Source organism: Passer domesticus, chromosome 2 (assembly GCF_036417665.1).
Source record: "Passer domesticus isolate bPasDom1 chromosome 2, bPasDom1.hap1, whole genome shotgun sequence".
NCBI lineage: Eukaryota > Metazoa > Chordata > Aves > Passeriformes > Passeridae > Passer > Passer domesticus.
Window position 1 is genome coordinate 114,433,987 of NC_087475.1, and position 15,981 is coordinate 114,449,967.

The 15,981-nt window shown below is 37.0% G+C and overlaps 1 long non-coding RNA gene across 8 annotated transcripts in view; it reads right to left on the reverse strand.

Moving 5' to 3' along the window:
* The window catches only part of LOC135294928 (uncharacterized), a 56,252-nt gene that overhangs the window by 10,891 nt on the left and 29,380 nt on the right, over nt 1-15,981 (reverse strand). For 3 of the 8 annotated variants that reach the window (XR_010356909.1, XR_010356910.1, XR_010356915.1), the window contains exons 3-4: nt 3,301-3,448; nt 803-1,971 (exon numbers count right to left, since the gene is read on the reverse strand). This is a non-coding gene — a long non-coding RNA (uncharacterized LOC135294928). Of the gene's footprint in view, nt 1-3; nt 388-798; nt 1,972-3,300; nt 3,449-15,981 lie in introns of those variants that run through there. The other 5 variants (XR_010356913.1, XR_010356914.1, XR_010356911.1 and 2 more) reach the window with 5 other exon arrangements.

A 15,981-nucleotide genomic window follows, 5' to 3' on the forward strand; every position in this document is an offset into this window, starting at 1 on the left:
CATAGTTATAAAGCCTTTCTTTAGCAGAAGTCACATGGGCCAGAGGTTTTAATGTTTTTAACTAATAAAAAGAATCACAGAGGTTTTCACAATAATAGATTAATAACAAATACATAAATATGTATGTCTCTTTACATATATTTGAGATATCTGAAAGCGATTCTTTTGACTCAGTACTGAAATACAGCATGGAACAATTTGAGGCAGGAGAGACAAAAAACATTTTGCCCAAAAACATGCTGTGTAACACAGGAAGAATGAGAGCAGAATAGTGCCTTTCTGAAATATAATTATTTGGTAAAAAAATAGTAGTACTCCTAACACCAAATGAAAAAATAAAACAACTTACAATCAAAGAACTGTGTGTGCAAACAGTAGAATTACAGCCTGCAGAATTACAAAAATAAGAGGGTTGGAAATAAGGACAGACTATTATACAAAGGTTAAAAATAAAAATGCTAATTATATAAAATTATTTTTCTTTTTTTTTAAGGCTTTCTTGAGAACTAAAATGTACAAAAGAAACAGGATTTTTTCTTTTAATCAGAAACACAAAACCTAATGAAGTATTTTGGTGTGCTTGGGCTCACATAGGCACACAATCACAAACCAAAATATTAACAAGGCATCTAATGAGCAAGATTCCAACTGCTACTCCCTTTTGGTATAGTTTTTCTGGCTACCCTTGAATCAGTCACTCAGCCAAGGTACCATGCAACGCACAGATATTTGCTCCCATTTAACCAGGCACATTTGGAGCTGTCAGCAGCATTTACAAAACTTTCAGTGAACTAAAACTTACCATGGGCTGCAAGGGAATTTCTGCTCTGGCATCTGGAACACCTGGAGGAGCTTTTCTCCCTTTTTCTTCTCTGTTTTCTTCAGAGCTGTTTCTCTCACATATTCTCAATCCTTTGTCTGGCTGCTGTGTCAGCAGTTTTCCCTCCTTCTTAAATCTGTTATCCCAGAGGAGCTATCACCATCACTGATGGGCTTGGCCTTGGCTCCTGTTGGCTTCAGCTTTCCTTGACACCCATGGCACGTTTTGGTCACTTGGGATATGCATTTTTAACAAATTATCATTTAATTAACATGATCTGTAGTAATAATACGTGACATCTTAATACTGGAACTTTGTTCAGAAATAAATATTTTTTCCTTGAGGTTTATTAAGGGAACAATACTTTCATTTACATGAAGGGTGAGATAAAACATCCCATTCTGTAGCAGAAGTGAATTTTCTTTCTCTTTCCTGAATGCACAGGCTTTTTGCATCACCAGTACCTTAGAAACAAGGGAACAAGACATTGCTCCATGAAAGGGGCAAACAAGTTAGTGACTTTTGTCCATTTTAGAAGTTTCATGAAATAAGGATTAATTACAAGAGTTCTGAAGAGATATATTTCCCAGAAGATAAAAGGTATCTTGAAATTATGCAAATTAAAGATTCTAAGTACTCTAATCATGTTCTAAAAAATAGCAGAATGAAAATAACAGAAGTGGGTAGATGTGCTCCTCACTTCATGAAAGTTCAGAGTAGCTATAATGGAATAAAAATCATTAAACTCCTGCTAGATGAGTTTTATTGAGTAGTGATGATTTTTATCTCATTTTCACTTGAAGATAATTCACTGTATCAACTTTTCAGATAAAAAAGAAAATGGAAATAGGCAACGAAAAATTTTCAGATCAGTATAAAAGATATTTTTTGCATATACCCCTTATTTCAAAGGAATTTCTCATTTTTTTAATCAGTAAATTGCAAATATCCTATGGAAATTTTGCTCTCTTCAAAAGTAAATGAATAATCTTAAGTTATTTTTGAGTAAGCATTTACCAAGCTTTAATATTTAGCTAGGCTGACAAGTACATACTCACCAGTTTGACTGTTTACTCACAGATTTGCAGATGCGCGTGTAAGAGATACACAAGATACTCAGAATCCCTCTGAATGAAAGCCAATATACAACACTGAAACAGAAAAACAAACAGCCATGAGAAACTAAAAGGATATCTTTAGCCCTTTGCTGCTCCAAGTGAACAAAGTAAACCTTCGCACACACTTTTCAGTAATTTTTCTCTCAGATTTTACAGTAGTCAGGTTCTATATAGTTTTCCACTGTTCCAAATTAAAACAAACCAACCAATCACATAAAATACAGCCAAGCCATAGTCAAATTTCACACATTTTGCAGTTTCATTCTTATTTTAGGATTGTTGCAAACATTATTTTATAGATGTCACCTTCTGAATTCAATGAGCTTTTTTACAGAGTATTGTTTTTCTAAACATATTTTGAGTCAAAGTCAAATTATCAGGATTCAAGCAAGATTATTCCCTACAAATCACATGGTCATTGATCCTGAGAAAAGCCCCACTTGAGTGAAAACAATTACAGGTATGTAAAAGACAGGTTAAAAAAAGAAGCATACCTCATATGCACATTTTCATATTTTGGAAGATTGATGGGTTTCTAACCTCCAAGTGCAACATTTCTCTAGTTTTTTTTGGTTTTTTTTGTTTTTTTTTTAGAAAGATGCAATGTAGTGTTAAGGAATAAATACAATGATAGCTATGTCTATATAAACATAGAACACAAAAAATAGAGTGATTTAAAGTCAGAATGCATTTAGATGGTTAACTGAAAGAAGTTGTCTGCTTACAACACCCTTGCTGATATTTTTATATGCTTTTATATCTAAGTATTATTCTATGGGAAAAAATAGTCTATGCAGATTTTCAAGTTGATCATGGCAGCCTGAAAACATCAATGTTTTAAAATCTATTGTCAGCAGCTATACACTTATGCACATAATATTTGTACTTTGACCCCTTAAATTTCTCAACAGCAATGCCTTCTTTTTCAACATGATTTAGAAAACTCAGCATTATTAATATTTTAATAAAATCTTTTGGCATTCCCATTTAATATTTCACATTAGTCTTCATAGCCTTTACCCAAGGCAATGAAGAGGCTGTGTTGAACACACCGTAAGACAAATATTTCTTCTGTTTAAAACTATTTTTTGTGTGTCTTTCATTAACACTAAAAAAAATAGTACTGGCATTATTGCAGAGTACTTCTTGCAGATTCTTTAGCACTTATGTGGCATAAAAAATGAGTTTACTGGCTGATCCATCATCATTTCATATGATTGTGGAAATTGTTCTATTTTCATGGATAACATAGCTCATAGTATTTGTCACTTCACTTGAAATTGCTGCCTAAGGAAGCTGATGATCTCCTTGAAACCTCCATTTTCAAGCAGTTAACTCTGGTAATGGAGTTCACTACTCAACTGAATTACTGCTGCTATGTGTGGAAGTTCCCTTTGATTCACACCCCTGTTTCCTGTTGGGATCTTTGCTGGACCAAATTCCTGGCAGTGCTCTATCACTGGTGGTGGCTGATGCATTAGTTCTCCAAGGCACATACCCGAGAGCAACTCTGGACAAAATTAGACATATTGAGAAATAAAGAAAGGAAAATATATTTTCCAAATCTTTTTATATTTAGAATCCAAATTAGTGACAGTCAAAGAATATTCAAAGCAGCAACTTATTTAAATGGTGTTATTGCATAAATTTTGGAAGGATAAAATCTACAGGCATAATCAACAAAACAGCAGCTGAAGCAAGTGAGAAATCAAGGTATCATATTGACATACTGAAAAAACCCACTGCAACAAGACATGCTTGATCACAGAAAGAAACCATTCTTCCAGTACTCATAAACAGTTTCCGAAAAGTCATTTCTGGGGCCCCCAGCATTAGAAGAATGTGGCCCTCTTGGAGTCCAGGGGAGGACCATGAAGATGATCAGAGAACTGGAGCACCTGTCTATGATGCAAGTCTAAGAGAGTTGGAGTTGTTAGCCTGGAAATAAGGAGGCTCTGGGAAGACTTTATAGCAGCCTTTTAGTACCTAAATTATAATTATAAAAGAGCTGAAGAGGGACAGGATAAGAGGTAATGGTTCTGAACTGAAAGAGGGTAGATTTAGATTGCATATCAGGAACATTATGACAGTGGCAAGGCGCTGGAACACATTGTCCAGCCCAATCATTCTATTATTTTATGATTCTGCAGCCAACAGAACTGTAGATGTAAATGTATCTACTATTTTCTTCATGAAGATCAAGATAAACTACATAAAATTATACTGAAAAATCTTTAAAGAATTGGATACATTTTTGCAGAAGTTTAGCACAGGATAAGCTAAGCCTATTTTCTTCACAAATTTAAAAGTAAATCAAGTTAGATCAAAATCCAAAGCAAAATCAAGATATTTTTAATTAGTAGAAAACATTTCTTACAAGGATAAGTTAAAGTCATAAAGTTAGGATGAACAGGGGTATATGGAATACCTCAAAAGTGTTAAAAGTATTAACTAATATTAAAAATTAACAAAAAACTCAGTCATTTTTATGAAAGTGTGTAAACCATAGATTTCAGATTTTCATAACAAAAAGAAATTTAAAACAGCTTAAAATGGCAAGCAACACATTCCAGCAAAAGGTGAAAAAGAAATAAAACTTGCTTCATTTTTACAGTTGTTTTGTTGGTACAAGAGCTGCTGAAATAATACAACATGAGGAAGTTGTAGGGAGGACACCTACCTAAAACAGGAAACTTTAATCCAACAGAGAACAGTGTTAGTAGGGCCTGTTGGTTTCATCAAATCATTTTTAAAGCAGACTAAAAGTGTAATGTGAACATATTCACTATGCTAGTAACAATTCCATTGCATTTTTCTGCTGAAATCAGCCATGTTGGAATAATTGGAAAAGTGTGTGGGACTGCTGGCTAACAGCCACCTGAATGTGAGCCAGCATGTGTGCCCAGGTGGCCAAGGCAGCCAGTGGCATCCTGGCCTGGATAAGCAATAGTGTGGCTACCAGGAGCAGGGCAGTGATTGTTCCCTTGTACTGGGCACTGGTGAGGCCACGCCTCAAATCCTGTGTCCAGTTGTAGGCTCCTCAGTTGAGGTTCTGGAATGTTCTGGGGAAGGGTCTGGAGCACAAATCTCATGAGGAGCAGCTGAGGGATCTGGGAGTGTTAAGCCTGGAAAAAGGAGGCTCAGGGTGGACTTTTTCACTCTCTACAACTGCCTGAAAGGAGGGTGTAGCCAGATGGGGATTAGTCCCCGAACTCAGGTAACACATATGAAGACAAGAGAAAACAGCCAAAGGTTCTAGTACTGCCTTCTTTTTTTTCCAGTTCAGCACTTTGATGAGGAACCAAACCTGATACAGAACCTCCCTTTTGCAGAGTATCACTAATTTCAGCCCTTGGAGCATTTTCATATCGAAAACAATGGCAACTGACGTGAGAGGGAGAGAGAAAATGATGCATCTGATTCCATCATCAGAAGGGTAAATAATTACTTTATTATTCTATACTATATTGATTGCATCTAAACTGAATCTGCCTTGCACTCACCCTTGCTCACAACTGCACAGAACTGCACTCATCTCTGATTCCTCTCGTGACAGTCCGACAGGCCCTGATAGGCACAAAACATCCTCACTTTGGATAAACAATCTCCATATTGCATTCTATTTTGGCATAACATAGGCACAGTAAGTGATAAGAATTGTTTTTCCTTCATCTCTGCTTGTCTCACAGCTTCTCTCCATTCAGAGGATATGTGAATACCATACTTTCACAGTGCAGTTTCCAGCCAAGTTGCTGGTGAGGGAGAAGGGAAGTGGGGAGTGATTCCAGCCTTCTTAGCAGCCCACCTATTCCAAATTAGCTATGGACAGGGAAAGTACTACAAGGCTTCTCATCTGCCTTGTATTGGTTTTTCACAGGGAAGGAATTATTGCTGCTGCTACTGCAACTTTATAACCCTTGCAATTGCTATTATTATTTCTATGGGAGAAAATGACAAAACATTAGTTATTCTAGATGGAAAGGGAATACACGCCTTGAAGGTCAAGGAAAGTCTAACTTTTACCACCATACAATAAAATTACTTTTCCTTTTACTAGTTCAGCTTTCAAATTGCAAGAAGAAAAAGAAGTTAAAACAATTTGATTTATCTGTTCTAAACTTTTTTTTTTTCCCCAAAGAATGGATATATTGGGGGGAGGGGATTGTTTTATTTTATTTTATTTTAGACATTTCAGTATGGAAAAAAATATATCTAACAAAAAGGTGATATTTTAGCATCAGCTGAGAGGTGGACTATACTTGTTTTTATCCAGTAATTTGGGGCTTCTGCTGTTCATATAGATTTATAACCTGAGATCAGTTATCTCCACTTTTGGACGAAATATAATCTCTCAGCTTTCTTGTTCTGGGGGTTCCCCAAACCATAAGGCTACAGGGGATTTCAGCATAAGCCTCATGTAAATTATTGAATCATAGAATTGTCTGGGTTGGAAGGAACTTTAAAGACCACACTGCCATGGGTAGGAACGTTCTACTAGACCAGGTTGCACAGAAACCCATCCAAACTTGGCCTTGGCTGCTGCATTCCTGGAACACTTCCAGGAATGCAGCAGCCACAGCTTCTATGGACAACCTTATTAAGTAAAGAACCACCCTTACAGTAAAGAATTTCTTCCTAGCATCTAGTCTAAATTTACTGTCTTTCAGTGTGAAGCCTTTCCCCCTTGTCCTGTGACTCTAGACCCTTGTAATAATCCCTTTCCCTCTTTCCCATAGGCTCCCTTCTGGTACTGGAAGGCCACAGTTACGTCACCCTGAATCTTCTCCAGGCTGAACAATCCCAATTGTCTTAGTTTTTCCTTACAGTAGAGGTGCTCCATCCCTCTAATCAAATCATTATCTTGTGCAAACAATGTTTTTAATATAACAATGAATACAGCAGAGAGTCCTACCAGAGTAGGAACCTCCTGAGAACTTGTATAATCCTCCTCACTTCACCCAGCAAAATTACTTTTTTTAGTGCCACCATTGCAAAAGGAGAATAATACAAGTTCATTATTGCTGACTAAAGGCAACAGACACCAGTAGAAATTCTCAAGGTGTCACTTTAATCTATTTTGAAGAGTAGGCCAGTGACGTTCCATAAGCAACTTCCTAATGCAGGGCAAACTTTGGTCATCACAGGTACATGTAAATTCAGGTGTATGTTGTCATGTTCACATTTTGAATCAAATGTGGATCCTCCATGCTCAGGGGTAAGCAGTAACCACAAATAACTTGGGGAAATGCTATAGTCAATGGTAAAAAACACTAATGGCTTATTCAGTAAGAAACCTGTAAATTCTCAGTCAGTTGAAACTTTTATTTTTCAGCATAAAGGCTACCTGTCAGGATAAAATGTATTTGTTCATATCCACTTTGTTTACTCTTTGACTGACGGAATCCTCAGATATTTGTAGTTAAAGGCAATAAGTATTCCTTTTGTAGTTCTTTAATGTAGTAGGTATTACAATGTTTATTTAGAGAAATAAACCACATTTGGTACAATACCCAAACACAATATCATGTTAGGAAATTATTGTTTCATGGGAAAAAAAATCTAAATTCCTCATAGTGAGAGATAGAGCCTTAGTTCTCAAAATGGACTTAATATGTTGGTCATTTGTCAACAGTACACATTTCTCTTTGTGTAGACAACATTGATGTTCCTGGTAGAAGGACACGGCAGTTCACTAGAACACTTTCTTGTTGCTGGTGGAGTGACACACTTCACTTTAAGAGAGAAGTAGCAATACCTTTCTTTATATAAAATAGTAATTTAACAAAGTTGATAGTAAATGTGACAGCGGTTTAAGAAGATTCAAGGGCAAGGTACACTCAATTATTTACTGCACAGAGGATCTCAACTTTGTGTATAATTTACGAAAAGGAAAAAAAAAACAAACCAGTACTTACCTTGCATACAAGTCATCCTATCAAACACTCATGTTGAGTAGTTAGTTTATTTTCTGATCGTACCTATCACATGTGATGTGATGGGAAAATGCAGTCAAAGGCAAAACAAAGAATAGCAATTATGAAAGCTTCTCAGGAACGTTGGATAGTTTGAGCTTCATAACCAGCTTCTCCTTATCCCATTCCTTCTGTCCCAGCAATATTTTTTGTCTCCCAGTCTGACTTCTAAAGAAGGAGAGAATAAGAGATGTCTGCTGTGAGATTTCTCCAATAACACTTATAGGAAAAGCTCCTTCTGGAATTCACAGGAATATACAATATACACGGTACGGAGTTCCTCCAGCATCCAGAAATTTTCAGCAACAATCAAAATGTGTAAAGCAACATGCAGAAATGCTGAAACAGCTTTCACTTCAGGTACTCCTGGAAGAAAAAGCCGTGTAGTGCCTTTGCTGCCCACCTCTGCTACACTTCTGATCTCAGAAAAGTCAGTAATGCATGAATGTGCTATACAACCTTACATGCTCAATAGAAGATTTTGTGTGTATACACTAATTTTTTATTTAATAGGACTTTTGCTGATGTTAGGAACTGGTTTAAACACAAAAGACCAGGGAAAACTAAGCCTGTGAATAAAATGGATCAAACCCAAAAAGGTTTGAAATATACCCAAAAAACATTATTAAAACTAGACATGGTTAGATGTACCAAAAGAACCAGATATATTTATTTAATAGGAAAAGAAGGAAAAGAAGGAAAAGAAGGAAAGGAAGGAAGGAAGGAAGGAAGGAAGGAAGGAAGGAAGGAAGGAAGGAAGGAAGGAAGGAAGGAAGGAAGGAAGGAAGGAAGGAAGGAAGGAAGGAAGGAAGGAAGGAAGGAAGGAAGGAAGGAAGGAAGGAAGGAAGGAAGGAAGGAAGGAAGGAAGGAAGGAAGGAAGGAAGGAAGGAAGGAAGGAAGGAAGGAAGGAAGGAAGGAAGGAAGGAAGGAAGGAAGGAAGGAAGGAAGGAAGGAAGGAAGGAAGGAAGGAAGGAAGGAAGGAAGGAAGGAAGGAAGGAAGGAAGGAAGGAAGGAAGGAAGGAAGGAAGGAAGGAAGACACCCTAGCCCTGGGGCTGCAGTCTCCACCCTGAAGGTGCTAAGCTTAATCCCTGTGTGAATGCATTTTTATCTTCATCAATGATTAGTGGAGGGACCCGTTCAGGGTTTTGGTGGTTTTTGCTGCAGCTTTTTTACAGTTTTGCTCTAATATGCAAAGATCCTTCATGAAGATGTTTAAGCCATAAATTATAACACTCAGTCTCCAACAGCTGCCTTTAATGTCCTGCTAGTACATTTAGACATATGCTGCCTGTGGCGGATATGTAGAACTGGAGCATATTTCTAAAATTTAATCAGCGTGGGAGGTGAGAGGGTTATTTATCTTAGTTTACTTTCTTCATTCTTTTTTCCTTGTAGTAATAATGTTGATAATCACAGAAAGCACTAGCAGTTTTAAGCTGATAGGTGCAGTTCAAAGGTGAAATGTGCCAGTTTATTTGTGTGTGCTCAGGAAAAAGAAAAAAGCCCAGTCAACATAAGAGAAACTGTTAACACCAGAAAAAAATGGCACAGAGTACCACATCCAGATTTATTCTGAAATTCCTTAAAGGTTTCAGACTTGGTTGCTTGGGGATATTTTCTTTCTTTTGCAAAAAATTTATACAATTTTATCACTGCTATGATGAATATCTTGTATTTAGATTTTACTGTCATTTACTCCTATCTCAATTTTCTGCCATTTACTTCTTGCACCCTTGGAACAAGATTTAGGTAATTCTCTTAAGTCACTTTTTTGCTGAAATCCTTAAAACAGGATTCTATTTAGTATAAGAGAACTACTGGTTTCTATTGATATTAACCAAAAGTTACTTTACAAAATAAAAATTACATCCATCTTAGTACAATGCTTTTTTTTTTTTTTACCCTGAAAATAGAGTTTTCAATAAGAGGAAAAAAAAAGCCAAAATACCAATGGTGATACCACAGAATCCTATGTACTTAAAAATTCCTTTTTCTTCCATTCTCGTTTACCATGTCCTTCTCCCTACCAAACATGTTATTGTTTCTAAAACACAGATTAAAAATGTTAGTTTCAGGTTCATCCTGAAATCTCTATATGAAATATGGTGGATATAGAGCTTTAGAATAAAATGAAAATGTGTTTGAAATTTCTCCAAGTGCTACTTTTTGATCAGTGTTCTGCATTCACATTGTGTCTCCTAAAATTGAGATGAAGCATGATAATTCAAACACAGGAGAATTTCATTAAAGCCTTGTTGAAAAAAGAATCTCCCCACTAATCACAGGACCATCATTTATCAGTCAGTGACTCAAATTCATCTCGGAAGTTAATTTGAATCATTGCATGCTTCTATTTTTCTGATTCCAGGCACAAAAGGGTTGCTGCTCTCAGTTGAGCTTTTAATGGGCAGGCGTCCACATCACAGAATTTATCCATTATAAGTGAAACTAGTTTTTGATGTACTCAGAAGTGTTTACGTCCATTAATGATGCACTGTAGGAAGCATTCTCAAGTGATGCTCGTGTTGTACTCAGGTGATTATTTTAATAATGGCTCATCATAACAACAGCTGGAAAAAATGTAGAGGGAAGAGAGAGAAAGGAAAGATGACAATTTCAAGTTTGAGAGTCTATCAATTGTAAAATTTTCATAAATACCTGAACTGGAAAAATAATCCCATTTTGACTACTGGATTATTTATTATATATTCTTATATCTTGAGGCTCTAGAGTAAGGAACAGCACAGTAAGAGGACTTTAACGTTCATATTTCAAGATAAGAAATGCACTCCAGTCTAAAAGAGGAAAGAACAAGAAAGTTCAAGATCTCATGTGGGGAGGATATGAGTAGGTTGGTGTTCCCATCCTTCATTCCACCTCAATACCATTTACTCTTCATCATTAAACTTGTGGTCAGTACCTGAGAAAAGGCAAAGGCAGACAGGCACAGATTTGAGAAACTTCAAATAAAAAATAAAAAAAAAAAATTTAAACTAAAAAAAGAAAATAATGCATTGATCAAGTCATGAGTGGCTGCTGACCTTCATTCTCTTCTGCAAAATGGTTATTACTGAATAGATGGAGGGGAAAAAAAACCCCAAAAAACACATGGATGGGGGGAGCTATATATTTTCCAGAGAGCACATTCTTTGAAATATTAATAATTTATAAAATTTTAGATGAGCTGTTAGAGCAGAGACATGAAAGTATATTCCAGAACATGCAAAGAATATATTTTTAAAAATCCAACATGCAAAGAAGACTAAATATTTAATATATAACTTGATGATTCATCAGTTACAGAGAGCTTAGAATAAAATCCTTAATTTTTAAATTTTTTTTCGCCCTTCGATCTACATAATTATTTTGCAAAATTAGGGAAGATACAAAAAGGCTGTATTATGGCCATGATAACTATTTAGTCCTGCAAATGTACCTCACTGAGTTACCAGCTGGTTGTAAGCATTATCCTTATTATCATCAGAAAACCCTGCCTTGGGGAAGATTTAGCCCTTTCTTTTTTGATCTTCAGTAGCATAAGACAGTAAAACTCTGGGCTCCAGTAGCATGTGTGTGCATAATGGGAATTCCCTGCTGGAAAAAAAAAACAAAAAAACAAAAAAACAGGAATTTTTTCAGACCTCTCAGATGGTTTTCTTCCAGAGGGGAATCAAGAAAACAAGACACTCCTGTATTCATAACATCATCACAAAAGCATTAAGATTGTAAAGGTTAGAACATGTGGGCCAGAGGCTGAGGTCTGGAAGGAGGAGCAGCAAGAGTTTAAATCTAACAGATTCTTATAAATCTAACAAATTCCAATAGAGAACCTGAGACTGCATCTTACTAAGAGCTTGACCCTCCAAGTCACAAACTGTTGTGCCTGTTGTAAAATTTTAAATATACTCCATGTTTTACAGTAACAATATTGGAACTGCTGCTCACGGAAATGAGATAAAGATTTCTATTTCTCATTGTGCCATTACAATTCTCTTCTTTTTGCTTTTCTGTCAATAATTTTTCCTTGTTAATGTATCAATGTGTGTAAAAATTGCCTTTTTTTCTGATTGCTCCCTTCAGCTCCTCTGCAGAGATACCCACTTAAAAATCGTCACTATTCTAGGCATTGAGTCAAGTTTTCAATTTTTCATTAATCACAAGGGATACAGATTATTACTTTCTTTGGTTCTATGCCATTTCATGTCCCAAAACAACAGAAAAACTCTAGTAAAATATAGATTTGATCATTTTATATCTAAAGAATATTTCTCATTTGTCAGTCTTAAATCTCCCAGTTCACCTCTTCTCTTTTTTTTTTCCTTCCAAAGCAATTGCATTTTGCTTCGTTAGTTATAGCTGTCCAGAATTCTTTGCTAGCTACATTCTTTATTCATCAGCTTTACACATTTAAGCGTTGGATAACAAATAACTTTTTAGGTTCAGATACAATAATTTGTTTTGAATTTTAAACAGCTATTAATTTTCTACTTCCAAATGAAAGCACATTAATTTCTTTCTAAAGGTTATTCTTCTTTCCCAATAAAGCTAAGGAATGCCATTAACAAGACCACAAAATTTCATGCTGAATAGAAATTTGACTCAGTCTCACTCTTCATTTTTGATGATGCATGCTTTTGACTTCTTGACTGTATTTAATTCCTTCTCATTAATGACACACACTTGTCTCTTATGCCTCTTTGCAAAGATCAGTTATTGATCCACATTAACGTAAGTGATGTATCTCTCCCCATCTATTAGCCATGTGTTTTCAAGCATGTAATTTAACTGAATTCTTTCCTCTTTGCAGATAACAGTTTCTCTGTCATCCATTTCTGACAAGCACTCTGCTTGCTTTTATTCCCTTTCTTGTGCTTCATTTTATCAAAAAAATACCCCCCAGCTCTGTGCTCATTTTATAATAGTCATTGTTATTAAGTGCAGTAAGAGGAACTTCATCACTATAGGTGCTTCTTGTTTTGTTCTGAGGAAATCACTCAATAAATATATTAAACATTTACAAAAGTAACAAACTCGTGTGCTGGCACTGAACAGATCCAAAAATGTTTTAAAAATTGTCCTAGGTCCTACAGGTCTATACTTCACATGCAAGGTACCTGTCATCATATCCTCCTGAAAATAAGCTGTATCATTTCTGATAGAATCAACTGCTCTGCTCCAAGGGCTGGACTTTTTAACACCACCTGTGTACCCCTGTGTCACATGGAAACTGAACAAGCCTTTAACTTGGCCAAGATATACTAAAGACCAAATCCCTGTTGTGAACACCAGCAGGCCTTTCACAATCTAGCCCATGCCATGGAAGTCACTGATCTGGCAATAGTGATGGATACATATTCCATCTGATGGATACATATACCAGACTGTCAGTCATCACACACAAAGTTGAGCCAGTCACATGATTTTTCAAGGTGAATTTTGTGACCAAAAATATGCCTCTTCAAACCATATGAGAATTTATTTATGCCAATTGCAGTGGCAATGTAGCCCACTAGCCCACTGAGATTTTTAACCTGGATTTTATTTATCTTAGACATTTTAGGCAAAGGTAGACATCAGTTACAGTTTCTTTTCTTCTCCTGAACTAGCTCCACCTTAATCATTAAATAGATATAAAACACCTTCATAGAAATTCAATATCTGACAAATCTGGTGATAGTTCTAAGAACGACAGAAACCAGAATATGAAAGATTTACCATGCCTCTGAGTAATCTCTTTCAACACTTGCTTGCCCTCATTGCCAGCAGTTTTCACTGTCTTTCCAGTTTGGACTTGGGTGACTTAAACTTCCAGCTCTTAGATCTTGTTATGTCTTTTCTTGGCAGACTAGAGAGACCACTATTATCAAGCAAAGGCACCATGCCCTACACAGCTGACACCTCATTTGCAAGCAGTAATTCAACATCATTTTTATATGCAGATTAATAACTCAGTGAGAAAGGTGGGTAGGAATATACTGAGAACATTCAAGTTGTGTCAATCCTTTTTCAGGATAATACTGAATTAATAGCTATGTTATTATTTAGATTATTATTTTATAAATTTCAATCTATTCATATACCACAGCTAAGCAGCATGTAAAAACACCAGGTGGCAAAAATCTGTATTTTTTTCCAATTAAAATACACAAATATGCACAAAAGCCATAAGAACACTAAAGTGCAAGGCTCTGCTTTCAGTAGCTCACTGATTAGTCAAATTATTGTCAAGTACTTTTTGAGAATCCCCATTTTATACTTTAGAATGAGCAAATTTACAATACTCTTTTCCTAAATTGTGTCTTTTGTTCAGAAATTCTCCTTTCAGCAGTCAGCATACGAAGGAAACCAGAAACCATTTATACAGTAAGATAAGTTAAAATCTATAGTACTTTTTGCTCTGTACCAAAAATTTTGATCTGGCAAGAGGGATGAGCAGTACCTGACCATATTGCCCTAGACATTTGAAATTAAAATGTAGTTACCAGGTGCAATGACCATGTTTTCAATATATTTACTTAGACATAACATTAGAAATTGCCAGATCTGGTGGGCTTTGCTGTTACCACAGCTGGGTTGACATCAGGCTGCAGTGGTTCCAGGTTTCCAGAGGGATCCCAAGCTCAACAGATGCTGGCATCTGGACATATATGAGGCCAGGTTGGATGGGGCTTGGAACAACCTGGTCGAGTGAAAGGTGCCCCTGCCCATGACAAAGAGATGATCTTTAAAGTCCCTTCTAACACAGGTCACTCTATGATTGCATTCCATTAGTCCCCAAAGGGTAGCCCTACACCCTTTGCTGGCAGAGACTGTCAGTCATCACACACAAAGTTGAGCCAGGATTTTCCAGGTCCCAACAGCTAATCCCCTCCATGCTTTTTCCCCTAGAGGCACCCAGATGCTTTCACAGCTGGAGTCAGACATAGAGACTTGCTCCACATCTTGATCTTGGGTAATTTCTACTCACCAACTCAACAACCGTGTGGATGGTTACTGTTGCTCACACACCTGCTCACAGCCTTACACTCATTCCAGTTCCTGGCACTATGGACACACTGGCCTTCCACCTCATGCTCTAGTTACTGCACACAGATACCCCTGCACACAAAGAAGGGGCACCTCTTATCCAGGGAAGAGCTGGGAAAAAATTTATAAGGGGGACAGACAGGTGATCAGTCACAGGGCAAGGCCAGGCAAGAATACAGACCAAACTATGTGAGATGATCTCTTCTAGTCCCTTAATTTCTCTCTTGTTTTCTCACTCCTGTTCCTCCCAAACCACCCAAACACCTTCCTTTTCTTACAATTGATTCCTGCACTAAATACTCAGTAAATCCTGTGTGGTATGAAACTCCTTTTCCTCTCCCACATACAATGTGTCCCACCCCAGAGCACCAACTCCTCTTAGCACAAAAGATGATTTTCAAGACTGCTCCCCATGGCACTCTGTGATAGTTTTCACGCCTGGACACTGAGATTGATGTCTCAGCTGAGATAGCACTCATAGGAGTCTGGAAAAGCTGTTAATTTTCTTGGAGTTGTAGGCTTGTGTTCCCACCTGTCCCTGTGAATTCCAGACAGGTCCTGACAGGCTGGTGATCCCTGTAATGGCCTGGGAGTAGCCCAACAGGACATTACTTGACCTTCTGGTAATTTGGACTACTGTCTTTCTGAGCTCTTTTATGGGTGTGGAGATGGTCTTCAGTACATAACCGAAGAGCAGTGTGACGCATATTGTGTCAGCACAAAAGCTGTGGAGCAGCACCAGACAGGCAAAGAAAGAGGGGAAAAAAGAGAACACTGGGACAAGACCAGGAACAACTTTTTTAAAAAGTAGAACTGCCTATGAAAGTGTTGGAAATTAACTGGAAGAACAAAAAGCCCTAGAAAGTTATCCCAGACAGTATCTTGAAGGACCAACAATGCTTCCGGTAGTAACCATGGATACAGAAGATGAGCCCTCATTTCCAGCTGAAATCTCAAGTATATCAACAGGAATGATTAGCACCAGGGTTTTGTTTCCTCACTGCTCTGTGCCCCTTCCATGGTTGCTGCTCAGAGCCACCTCTG